The sequence below is a fragment of the Achroia grisella genome, unplaced genomic scaffold (genome assembly GCF_030625045.1).
Source record: "Achroia grisella isolate CSIRO2021 unplaced genomic scaffold, CSIRO_AGI_Agris_v1 utg402, whole genome shotgun sequence".
Lineage (NCBI taxonomy): Eukaryota > Metazoa > Arthropoda > Insecta > Lepidoptera > Pyralidae > Achroia > Achroia grisella.
The window spans coordinates 7,648,626-7,662,817 of NW_026712841.1; the positions used below are offsets into that span (position 1 = coordinate 7,648,626).

The following is a 14,192-nucleotide window of genomic DNA, read 5'->3' on the forward strand; positions in this document are numbered from 1 at the left end:
GAGTAGCAAAATAAATCGGTCATACTTTACTCCGTTATCTTATCTTATTATAATATTACTAGCTGATCCCGCAAACGTTGTTTGTCATATACATTAAAGTCGCTATTTAAAAATAGGGGTTGACGCTATAAGGGTAAAAATTTAGGGTTGTGTGTATTTTTTAAATTGTCAAAAAGTAAAAACAAAAGTTAGGTGTGGATAATCCTAAGCACTCTTGGGTATGACAATAGATAGTAGCCGATTCTCACATATGCATAAGAAATTTCATAAAGATCGGTCAAGTCGTTTCGGAGGAGTATGGTAACTAACATTGTGACACGAGAATTTTACATATAAGATCAAGGTAAAAGTTTGTCTTAATAGATGGATAGATGGATGTTTATTATTCTTTCACGCAAAAACTACTGAACGGATTTTAATGAAACTTTACCGTAACATAGTTTATACATCAGGATAACACATAGGCTATAAATTTCATGCGTAAACTACGGGCAAACTAAATTTATATATGCGTATTACACGATATAATAAAGAATTACCAAAATTAGTACAGAATTCGAGAACATACGGTCACAAAAACAAAACAATCTAAACGAAAATAACATGGACGTCGGTTGACAAACTAACAAACAGATGGTAATTTTAATAAAGAGAAGATATATTCCAATTAATAAATGACTCACTTCTCGTGAACGTATGACAGACACATTTCGGGGTAATATAATTTGCAAGATTTTATTTATATTATAAACATCGATTTTCATGGAAACCCAGATCATTGGAACACGCTCAAAAACAATGTTGTATCATATATTTATAGATTATCCTCAATTAGATTTTTTATGCTCAAACATAAGATATAGATATACCTAACTAAAATAAAGATTTGTGTAATGTGTAATATTTTTTAATTACTTATATTAAAAAAAAATATTGGAACTTTTTGCTGGTCTAACCGGTTTAGTTTTACACTTTTTTGTGCTCTTCAATTGTACACTAGTGACTAGACATTTGATAAATCTAGATAAGTGTAAGTAAGTCTTAGTACTAGACGAGTGATAAATATACAAAATCATATTATTTTTTTGTAAATACATACATAATATTCTAGGAAACAATCAGACTTGTGAATAAAAATGTATGTACTGTGCTAGGAATGGAATCCGCGACCATCAGAAGTACACACACACCACCTTGGTGTGTAAACCGCTAGACCACGGAGATCATCAATGGTATTAAATTATTAATACAATATTTATTGGACAAACAAAGAACTAACTGACATTGTTTAGTTTTCCTTGATAACGTTTTAAAAGGACGGATGTAATAAAAGAACTCTATTAGATTGAAATTAACTTTGAAACTAGGCTCCAGATTAGAACTGCAAATTAAATTAATCAATGCGAGGAACATCAAAGCAACCTGTCTGAAGGACACCATTGTTTCTGTTTACCCTGTATGTAGTAAATGCGATCAAATATTACTTATATTATACTTGTGTTTAGAAAGATAATTGAATGTTATTGGAGAAAAGGACTAAGGACTTGCTGTAACTGACTTATTAATAATCATTAATGATGTGGACTAATGATCCTTTTGCTAGCAATACGTATATTATATCAGGTTGACCTCCACGCGAAACACTGGAAACCATCATAATAGATTCCTGATGAATTTGCTACGACAGACTAACTGACTTGACCTCATGTTCATCTTATCATTCTCCAATGATGCCCCGCCAGCGAAAACCGTTAGCGCAGACGGGAGCTTCATTCCATTATCAACCATTAAAAAACTGATTGTTATTCAATCATGCTTAAAAACTGAACGGATTTGAATAAATTTGGTACGCAAATACAATATAATCCCAGATTAACATAATGTTACTTTTCACAGTAATTTACGAGGGCAAAGCCCGCTAAATTGCAATCGACTAGTCATACGTTTTGAAATTCCTGGTTTTATTTGACGTTTTGTTTTATGGCAACACTCAGATTAAGTCTGAATATCTAAGTGTCCAAAAATAGTTATGAACTTCATATATAGGCCAGTTAGGTCAGGGCATATGGATGGTAACTATTATGTATTCTATGTAATGGATTAGACTGACATCAGCCGACTCATTGGCGCCATTTATTCTTGTACAGGGCAGTGCACACTGCTTATAGACAATATGGAATGTTTGACTTCTATTAAACATAGATCATATTCGTTCCTATATTTTTTTATTTATATAATTTGGAATGGTAAATATACTGGTCTATCTGATGGTAAGCGGTAACCGTTGCCTTTATATATGAACAGCACTACGGACATTATGTCGTCATATGACACTAATGTGTTGCCATTTCAAAGGACAAAAATTACATGTAATTTTACCGCCTACAACTAAAACACAGCTTACAAAGCAAACTGCTTGACGGCTGGAGCAGATTACTTTGTAACGTAGATGACTTTTACAGTCTACTTCTGGTGTTCTTTTTTGTTTCAAGTTGTGCCAGTAATTTTTTTAGTATTGTATAGATTATTTTAAAAGTAGTGGTCAATATGACCCCGATATTTAGAAGAAAATATTTTTTGTATAGAATTGTACAAGCACATTTTTGTAGTTTTGTAGTATAACGTTTAATAAATTAATAGCGTCTGGTTACACAGTTAAAGATTTCAATTTAGTGTTGTGATAATTGTTCTTTTTCTATTTAAAAATGTCAGAATTAGGAACTAATACCAAACTTCATAACTAGGTCAATAATAAAATAATAAATTGTTTTAATCCTTAGGCTGAGGTGCTGAATCCATCTCTAGTGTGGAGTGGACGCGAGCTTCGTGTGACCGGTTTTTGAACCAATAACTCGTACCGGCAGCTGCACTGTATTTATTTTATACCGGACCAAACCACTCATTTATCTACCTACATTTTTAATGTCTACGTTAATTGATACAGAACCCGCATTCCAGCTTTATTGGTCACAAAACCAACGGGCGATACCGATGTAATTTTATAACGTCGACAAAGCACTAAGGCTGTTTAATTTTAGTTTATTAATGTACAATAATTAGGGTTACACGGAAAACGTTTTAAGTGGAACGCAATGTGTACAATGTCATCAACAAATCATCATTCGTATCATTCAAGGCTAATTTACATTAAGAAACTACGCGTACGTCTTAGTTATGCAGGTACATTACATTTTGTACTTATATATTACTATACATATATAGGTATATATACATATAATAATGGCTGATAATGGAATGATGCACCGGCCTGCGCTAACGGATTACCCTGGCGGGGCACCAGTGGAGGATGATAAAATGAACATTAAATCAGGTCACTTAGGACATCTCGACAAATGGCAATTTACCACGATGGTTTCTAAGGGGAACCAGAATACATTGCTAACAATCCCATCGCCCCCATAATTACTATATTAGTTTAGTTATTATAAATTAGATATCGCATCCTATGAGATTAATATTGCTGTGGTTTTACATATATTCATAAGTAGTGTTGCAAACTCTTTGCACATTTTTATATGTTTATTTTTCTATCGATTTTAAATGAATTTTCTTTTAGAATTGTCATATATTTTTATTGTCACTTTTTGTCTTACAACCGTTTGTACACGTATCTTCATTATAAGTATTTACCATTTTCTATGCATTGTTTGATTTACATCACACATACGGTCCACTCATTCTATCACCTACATTTTAATCCTACTTCGGTAGAATTCCAACATTTACATCCTACAAGTAGGATTGTTAGTATTGGTGTGTTTTCTATGTACGTTATTTATGCATTTACAAAAAAAAATGAAATTGTGTATTTATATGACTTGTCTACTAGCTATAATACAAGTTCTGCTTATCTTGGGACTAGATGACGTCGTGTGAATTGTCTTGGGTTGTTAATATACACAAAATAGACTTAAGAATAGGAAAATTTCTTCAAGCTTTCATTCTGAAACATTACTCGTTTTCTCTTTAGTGATATCTACAATAGCGCTGAAATTATGATCCTATCACCATAAAACCTTTCACCTTATATCAGCTTCAAGACACGTTTCCACGATGAAATGATTATACATCGCGGATCACGAAAACGTAGACTATTGACAATTGCACAGATTAAATGAATAACGTATTTTTTTTTTGTTCTGTTTATCCTTCAAAGGAAAGGCAAAGGGAACTGCGGTCATACAGTTGTCAGTATGTTTTTGATTCTTAATTTTCTTTGTCTATTTTATGTCTTGATGATAATATAGTCGTACAGTGCAAATAGTGTTCTTTAGTTTCTTAATAGTTCTTGAAGAGAACGCGGGATATGCTTTTCAATATGGTAGATTTCAAGGAGTCTTCCGGATAGAACTCATTGTTGAGAAATTACATATTATATGGGGGTGTCAAAACCATGAACTGTCAACGTCATAGTGAACTCAACACTTGTCATGTTGACAGATTTCGCTGGGTATATTTAAATTCAACTTAGCATACGGCCAAGCTAATATTTGTTTGTTTGGTTTTATTTTGATTATCGGTGTTTCCCTCACATTAGTGCCAGGTACAAATATATATAAAGACCAAGTTTTTTGTTATCATGTTCAACCTGACGCCACTCGGGTTGTAAATCGGTGTAGGAAACGACTAAGTCACAGACCTAGCGTTGTTTGAATTAGTATCGTGAAACTCAGAAATTTCGTAATGTAAATTGGGCTTAATACACGGCATCATCAGCAATGATGCGAGCATAGTGATGTTTATGACTGGCGTAGATATATTTGTAACGATGACAAAAGCTTAACAAAAGTGTTGTAATTCCACACCGTTACATGTTTGTGGTGCATACTTTTATAGTATTTTGAGCTTTATTTTAATGAGAGTTAAGTCGAGTTTCGAATTGTAGATTGAGATCGCGAAGGCGGTCGGCGTCTTTGACCGAGGGAGATAACATCTACATCAGCAGGTACGTTTTTATTGCCGGTGCAGCGAGCCCGGCCCCACCCGCGCTCCGTCAGGACCAAAGGTTTTGTTTCGTGTTATTTTTCACACGAGATATGGAAACCGAGATATTGCACGGTGACGTCATCGTTCCAATTTTAAAAAAGTTTAAAATAATCGTTTTCTGCGTACGTAGGTATAAGGTTACACAGAAAGAGTCAAGTAAAGTACTTTTTGCACTTTGTTATATTTAGGCTATCTTATTAATATTATAAACGCGAAAGTTTGTGAGTATGGATAGATAAATGGATGGATGGAGGTTTATTACTCTTTCATACAAAAACTATTGAACTGATTTTGATGAAACTTTACAGTAAGATAGGTTATACATTAAAATAATACTTAGGCTATAAATTGAATGCGTGTGAAACCGCGGGCAAAGCTAGTATTAGATTTTTACATACATTAAAAATATATGGTATTCTGTATATTTCTTTGGTCTAAAAAAATATACATTTAAGATAAACCTTAACGGTCTTATTCATAAAAAAACTTATTGAAGGTTTATAGAGCTCATTAGTTAAAACGTTCATTAGCGCTATTGAAGGTTTATAGAAGTGCGTTATTCATAAACCTATTATAAAGCCTCGCTAACTAATAGAGGTTTATAGGACTGTTTTTATCATTATGTTGCAATCTTGACGTTGGACTGTTTTACCATATACGCAGGTGACGTAATCAGTGTTGCTATTTTAGTTGCTTCACCACTAAATCTAGCAGAATTAACTCCTCCAGTATTGAACAAATTATGTAAATTAATACAGTTTTATACATTTTCCTATTGAATATATATAAAATTGTATTTTATTATTGTAATTGTATTTCTATTTAATAAAGTTAAGGGAAGATAGAAGTATTTTTACATTGTTTTTAAATATTACAATGATTTTTGGTTTGAATATGCATGTATTTTTATGCAAATTTTTAATATAATGGTTTCAAGTAGTTTTATTAATTCATTAATATTGATTTAAATATTTTGTAAAACTCGAGGTTTCTTTGCTATATAGTGGATTCAATAAAACATCGTTGGCAACACTGGTCCTGTCAAAACGATTGTTTTATTTACAAATTGCATGTTATAATTTACGATTGTTTTAATATAGTTACAATTCGTTAGAATTAGAATCTCTTTAGAGTATTATGTTCCTTGATTAGAATTAACGGATTGATTACATATTACGGATTTCATTGTCTAGTAAATTTTAAAATGGATAAACAAAAGAGAGCACGAAGCGAAAATTGGTTGGAAGACGACAAGGTAAGATTGTGTTTACTTATCAATATTTGTTAATTTATCCAGTTTTGGATCAAGTAAATTATTTTTTATGTACGACTTTGAATTTCACTTGTTTTAACTTTTTATTACATTCATTTAATGCATACCTTATTTTTGATAGAATTTATTGTTGGAATTGATCCGCGATCGTGTCGCCGTACTAGAGAGAATACGGATACGAATACCAACAACTGTAAAAAGAAAGGATGGCTGGAAGTTATGGATAAAAATATTTTTGTAACAAGTTAAATATAAAATATAGTAAACAAAGTAAATTAACATAATTTATTTTATTAAAAATTATTTTGTATAAATGTATCCAAAATATATCGAGAGTGTCTTCTTACAGCACCATTGCCCATTCCTTCATCAATTTGATGTTGTGATTGAATGGTAACCTCTTCAAGATTCTCATATTCTGAAATTAATAATATTATTACTTTACAGGCCCATAATTTATTGAAAAATATAATGTATTGATACTTATCAAAACACAGCTTAAACAACAAGGATTAGAAACATGTCTGTATAACTATATTCAATGGATGACTGTGACTGCATCATATATCAGAAGATATAAATAACAACAATGTATAAACTACATTAAAACTTTGTCCTTTACACATAATCTGGATAAATAGTTTGAAAGTTACATATTCATAGCAGACCTGTGAGGCTTCAAAAATAATTAATTCTGGAAGATTTTTACAAAAATACATTTTCATATGAAGTCACAGGCAACCGCTAGTTGTAATAATTGTGTAACAGTGCAAATTATGAATGCACTGAAGTTGATAATCATTTCATAGTAAACAAATTAGTGTTTGTACAAAAACTTGTATTGTAAATTTTTTGTAAAAATTGTGTTTATTAAATAATATTGAAATAAATAAAGTAGTGTTTCATTAAAAGAATTACCTAATATATCGTCATTCCTACTCATAGCGATATTGTGGAGCACAGCTAAAGCCACTATAACTGCCTTTCCATTTTCCAGCGATACACTTAATCCATGTAGTAAACATTGGAATCTCTGTTTCCACACTCCAAAACATCTTTCCACACTATTCCGTGTTTTGATATGGGCAGAGTTATACCTTTCTTCCTTTCTACATACAGGATGCAAAATTGGTGTAAAAAGGTAGGGCAGAAGTGGATACCCTGAGTCACCGAGTAAACGTCCTCTAAAGTGACCATTATTAAACCTTTCTTTTATAATTGACTCAGTAAATATTCTACTGTCATGAGTACTGCCCCTCCATCTTGCTACAACATCTCTTATTACAAGTTTTGCATCACAGACAACCTAAAATCAAAATAAGTACTTTATACATTACTAGTACATATATATATATATAAACCTTCCTCTTGAATCTATTATAACCCCCCTTCAACATGCATTGTATAGTTTTAATGTGACTTTGTTTTATACTATGTAATGATAATTAGTTAATCAAACAATATAGATATGTTTTACACATAATACATAATTTTATCACCTGCACATTCAAAGAATAATATCCTTTCCTATTTATGTAATATTGGGCTGCATCACCACCTGTTTTTTTAATTTTAATATGGGTACAGTCTATAGCCCCTGTAACCCCTGGAAAACCAGCCAGACTTTCAAAATTTGTCATACAAGACCGTTCCTCTGTGACAGTTTCTGGCATTTTTATAAAAGTGGAAGCAAGCTGAGCAATTGCCTTTGCCACTCTACTACATATCCTACTAACTGTGGGTTGACTGAGTCCATGAAGATCAGCACAATCATCCTGAACCTATGAAATGAAAGATATCAAGATTAATTATGAGTTTGAATTGTATGAAAACTTACATATAAAAACTTACATTATCCTATATATATATAAATATATGATTGATGAATGTATTGTAAAAAAAACTTACCTCTCTTCGTCCCCAACACCTCAAAGCAGTTAATACTTGCAACTCTGGAGAAACGGCACCACCTCTGGGATCTTGTTTTAGTTGATCGTACACCAAGGAAATTATATATCGAGCAGTACTTTTATTGAATCGGTATTTATATTTAAAGCACTTATCTGGTAAAAGAAATGGATTGACTTTTTTTTTAAATGTTTTTTTTTGGCGAATTCTTGACATATTAATTAAATTAATTGTAGAAATGGTCGTAATTGCTTCCATTTTATTAATTAACGGAATAATTATTTCACAATTTTTAGGTTAAAATGCCGCTAAAGTAGGGAGTCGGCTCTGTTAACTTTATAGGCTCGCTATTTGACGTTTTAACTTTATCGGACCGCTATAGAGCGTTTATGAATAACGTTTTTCACTATCAGAGGTTTATCATAGGTTTATAGAGGGTTTATAGAACTGATTGCTAATGAACAGTTATAAGAGCTTTATAGAGCGTTTATAAATAGAGATTTTTAGAAAGCCTTTATAGCTCTGTTATAGTGGGCTTATAAAGGCTTCTTAAGTTTTATGAATAACACCGTAAATGTATATTTTATGAAATATACAAAATAATCTAGCAGTCTTTGTTTCAATTATAAAGACAATTCAAGTTACATAGGTACTAAGGTAAGTTACCTACGTACTTGTAATAGTTAGGTTTTGCTGATTCAACCGGACTTATGCCATCATTTCTTTCTAGGAACCATTGATAACGATACTAAGTTCAATACCACGCAGATACTGCTCGTCTGAGCAGTAATACACATTCACGACCTTTGTTCCACGTAAGGTAGTCAGAGACATTAGCCCGAAGGTCGCGGGTTGGATTTCTCGCACGTGAAATCACTGGCAGTTTTATATATTCCTTTACAGATATTTAAAATAGCAGTGTTCTTTATATTTATTGTTTTTTATGTACACTTCTGTCGCTGCGCTGGCGCGCTCTAACGTCTACAATATTATCTCTTCTTATCATTTATTATGACTAATACAGCTCTGACAGTTTAGAATAATAATAATAATAACCCTGGACAGTTCACACAGCGTTATCTAGTCCCAAACTAAGCTGAGATTGTGTTATGGGTACTAGATAACATACATATATAATATACATAGAAAACACCTATACCGATACAAAAAATCATACCTACTCATGTTACAAATGTTTCTACCATGCGAATCGAATCCGCGACCTTCGGAAGTAAGACCGTGTGCTACCGCAAGACAACCGAGCAATTAATGAAAAGAAAATCATCCGATTATCAAGCTTATCGAGCGTCAAGTTGCAAGCTGTACGTATTATTTATGCCTTAAATGGCTCGCCGCATAGAAAGGCGAGGTTCAACGTACGTGACCTGGCACCAGATCGAATGGAAAACCAGGGTTTTCAATCAACAGGCCGGCCGCTCCGGTGGCGCCGGCAACATGAACCGAATTCCACGGCATGCCATCTTTGTCATGCTAAGCAAATAGCATTGGTATTATGTTATTTTAACAAAGCATAGCGCAACCGCGTTTTGTTATTACACGAGTGTTTTATTTATATACCTGCAGGACTGTTATCTTATCCCGGGTAGTCAGAGGTGTTTTTCAAATGAACGTCGAAGTGAACGAAAGACTTGAGATGTCCACATTTTGTTAGGATATTTGAGTCTAACAAATATAATAATACTAACTGTGCCTACGGTTTTACCTGCGTGAAATTAGCCTATAAGTTATTCTAATGTATAAGCTATATTACTGTGAAGTTTCATCAAAATGCATTCAGTACTTCAGTAGTTTTTGGGTGAAAGAGTAACAACATCTAATCCATACTCACAAACTTTCGCGTTTATAATATTATATAGATAAAAGATAACACTTCATGGCTCGCAGAAATTTTATCACAAAAATAAACTTTATGTAAAGGCGCTTCAGAACCAAATATATTAATTTTAGAAACATTTTTAGTCAGAGAGAAAGTGAGTTTTAGTAACTTTTTGAAAATAAATGGGATTGGATTGAGCAGATCTAATAAAAAGTGGCAAGGAGTGCAAGTGGTAAGGATTGAGCGTAGGTACTGTCATGCTCGGATTGATATGGTTTGTTCAGGTTACGGCATCTGATTGAAATTATTTCTTTTTTACAAAAATACAATAGCATAGTTGGTGGTCACTACATTCTCTCTAATTTAATAAAAACATTTAAGAATTAAATTGTGTTTTAAAACAGTTGATAGTAAGATGTCCAGATATACTATTATTGGCAACTATTTAATTGCCTCAATTTATAGGCGTGCATAATCTTGATTCTTGTCAGTTCTTAGTCGAAATTACTTCGAACTGAGGGTAAATTAAAAGTCTTTAACAGACATAGATAAATAAAGATATGTTGATTTGATTTGTTATCATTATTTCTATCACCGTAGAGCCAAAAATTGTAAATTGACAAGTTTTTTATGACTAGATATGAAGTAACGGCCTTTCGGCGTAAGTCCATATAATAACTAATACGGCACGACACTCCTGAGTACACACGAGTGTTTTAGATTATTAAATTATGTTTGTGTTTCTAGAGGCGAGGCGACGCTTTGGGCGCTATTGTGTTGGACTGTAGGATCGAGTTTTTTATATGAAAGCGCATCGACTACTCGCCCACTCGAGTTTTTGGAATTCCTGTGCGCCCTGCCCCGCGCGAGCGCCGCCGGGGGTCCACGTTCATTCATAACACGGCGTGTTGCCAGCCTCCGTCATCTCGAGGCTAGCATTAGGTCTATTACACATTTAGATGGTATCACATGTGGCCGAGCCGGAAATAGTCGTGAAAACAAAACGACGGAATTGTTTTTGTTACGTATTGTATTTATGTTATTTTTTTAAAACCACCAACGATGTTTGACGTGTATTGTTCAATGATCCGATGATGAAGTTCCAGGGAGCTATTTGGATTTTGTATGTAATATATTCCTTTTTACCGTGGGTAATGTTCAGAGGTTCAAAGGCAAATTATTATCGCCGTACCAACGTTTACTTCACTTGCTTTGACATCCACGATACAGGCATAGCCTAGTGTACCATAGACAAACTGTACCTTAGTTATGTTTTTAAAACCGCTAAGAAAGAAATGACATCTTCAATTACCAAATGGAGACTTTGTATGACTCGTCTATCTACATTTACCATTAACTGACCGGCGCGACTTCATCTGCATCACACGTACTTGACATTTATCTTTATATTTCGCTCAATTTATAAATTATAGCCTACGTCTTATTCTGAAGTATAAACTATATTACTGTAAAGTTTCATCAAAATCCGTTCAGTAGTTTTTGCATGAAAGAGTAACAAACATCCATCTATCCATCAATACTTACAAACTTTCGCGTTAATAATATCAGTAAGACGAAACAGCTTTCTTTTACTTTGAAATCCTTGTATATGACAGTGAAATTAAAGTCATGACAATCGGCAATGGCAAACCGGCTTTTCCGGGTGTCACAAATTAATTTTATAATGTCTATGGTACTGTCATGACTATTAGACGATCAGTATTTTCCAACAGATGGGTCCCTCACCTTGTTATTCATCCCCAGACTCATAAAAAACCTCACACAACATACCTGGATGCCTAAATGTACCTAAACCTAAAACGCGTGAGTCAGAACACAGAACTGGCAAAAATTAACCGCATATTTCGATGGAATTCCAACATGGCGAATAACCTCTTTCATTTGCAACAAAAAATACATTAAACGCCATTTTAGCATACTGATATCGAATTAAAAACTCGTTTTTATAAAAGAAGTTATACGTTGTATTAATTACGTATCTGTTAATTTATATTATATGCTTTTTATGTATAATTAAGAAGTATTTATATACAATAAAAATCCCTCATCCATTTAAATATACATTGCAATATTTAATGCCACAACCAGATAAGAACATAAAGGGATGCTGTCAGCATCTTGGGCAGTTACTGACTCTCCCACACGTGTTTTATTTTTAAGTCTGTTTATAAAACAGCTATTATTAAAAAAATCTTATAATGTTGTAGCGTAGTTGCATTAATTCTTGTTATAGGTTCAGGCAAAGGTAAAAACTTGAGTAATTGTTACTAAAAAAATATTTTTTTATTAACAATTATACTGGTATGTGATGACATACCTTTTTTTTATATCAGGTAAATCTTCATAGAGGCCTACCGGCTTAGGACCCAAATGGGGACTACCGGATTCTTACCGGCCAAAAACCTGACGACTATTCTTCCTCCAACATGTCGCTGTAGCATGGGATCTCAAATGCACTCTCCAAAGCCACCGGTATGGTTCTCATCGAAGGGACCTTTCATCTAGGCGTGCAGGGAATGAGATGACATACCTACATTATTCTTTCCTTACTAAAATTATAAATGCGAAAATAACTGTCTATCTTTCGCGCTTTCACGCCAAACCTACTGAACCAATTTAATTAAAAGGTACAGACATTGTCTAGACCCTAAAAAAGGACATAGGCTACTATTTAATGCGTGTAAGGAGTTGAATGGATAGATGAAAAGTTGTATTTAAATATCGTCATTTTTAAAAGTAGAAGCTTGAAACTCATTTTTTAGGCTGTTGATTAAATATAAATAAAAACCTATAAACCTAAAAACCAAAGTTTGTAAAAATTTTACCCTTAAGAGGTAAAATAAAATAGGGGACGAAAGTTTGTATGGAAATAAATCATTAATAAAGGTAGAAAGATGAGACTTTTTTCTTTATTTGTCACTGTCACTATTTCATGCGGACAAAGTCACGGGCACAGCTAGCTAAATATGTAAAAAAAGAAAACACATAGACTATCTATAAATTGTATAAAGTAAAGTCGGTGTTCCTTTTTCGTATGTCTGTTGCGTCGTTCACTTCTAAAACACGCAACGTTTTTAATACGCTTTTCACTATCATTTCTATCAAATCTTCGTATAGATATTGAACATTATTAGGTACTATAAGCACAATACGTGCACATACACACGCACATAAACTAAATTAAAATAATATTGCTTACTATTACGACGTAAAGTTGACGGCCTCAGTGGTCTAGCGCTTTAGCACACCGCTTTACTTCCGTTGATCGCCGGTTCGATTCCCCGCACGGTGCAAACATTTGTATTCTAGAGTATGATTGTTTGTATAAACATGATTGTTTGTATTTCTATCAGTTGTCTTAATACCAATAACACAAGCTTTGCGTAGCTTGGGACTATATGTTGGTGTGTGTATTCTCCCCGGAACAAACAGACAGACAAAAATTGTAAAAAATGTTATTTTTGTGTATGTACCGTATTTATATTCATATGCATGTAGTAAAAAACGGTTATTTCAATTTTACAGACACTCCAATTTTATTTATATGTATAGATGTATAGATATATATATGACCTCTGTCACATATCTCTTTAACTTGCATGAAGCCGAGGTGTGTATTATAAACCTATCTGTCTTATAACAAGGAAATATTAGTTACTTCTTTCTGCCTTCCGGTTGTATAAATAGAACATTGTATATGCAGTTAGTAACAGAGTACTCCATACTCCGTCCTCAGGGCGTTACTCGACAGGGTTGCCAACTATGCGAGAATCCTCGTTTTGGCCTTCGTTACGAGGCCATATACATCAGGGTTGACAAACCCAACAAAAAAAAACAGAATTTGAAGTTAGAACAACCAGAGCTATTCAGTTTTAAAACAAGACGCAGGATTGCAATATTTAAATTAAACTAATATGTAGTGAAAATAGGTTAAATGAAATTCAAGTTATTACAATAATAATATCTCTTTAACGTAATTTGTACCAGGACACTATAAAACCTAGGACTTGTCATGGGATAACAGGACGATTGGCAAATCTAATATACAAGTGTTCAAGATTTTGACCTATGGAAATAGGTCGACATAATATAATATACGAGGTCAGAGAGACAATTTAAGAGATTTTTTATTTCTTCATACGAGGA

The 14,192-nt window shown here is 33.2% G+C and overlaps 1 protein-coding gene and 1 long non-coding RNA gene across 2 annotated transcripts in view; one reads left to right on the plus strand and one right to left on the minus strand.

The window, feature by feature from the left end:
- Positions 1-14,192, minus strand: part of LOC131844405 (glypican-1) — a 92,013-nt gene that overhangs the window by 61,328 nt on the left and 16,493 nt on the right. The window lies entirely within an intron of this gene.
- On the plus strand, positions 6,168-7,174 carry LOC131844408 (uncharacterized). Its single transcript, XR_009357586.1, has 2 exons — positions 6,168-6,262; positions 6,728-7,174. It is a non-coding gene; the product is annotated as an uncharacterized LOC131844408 (long non-coding RNA).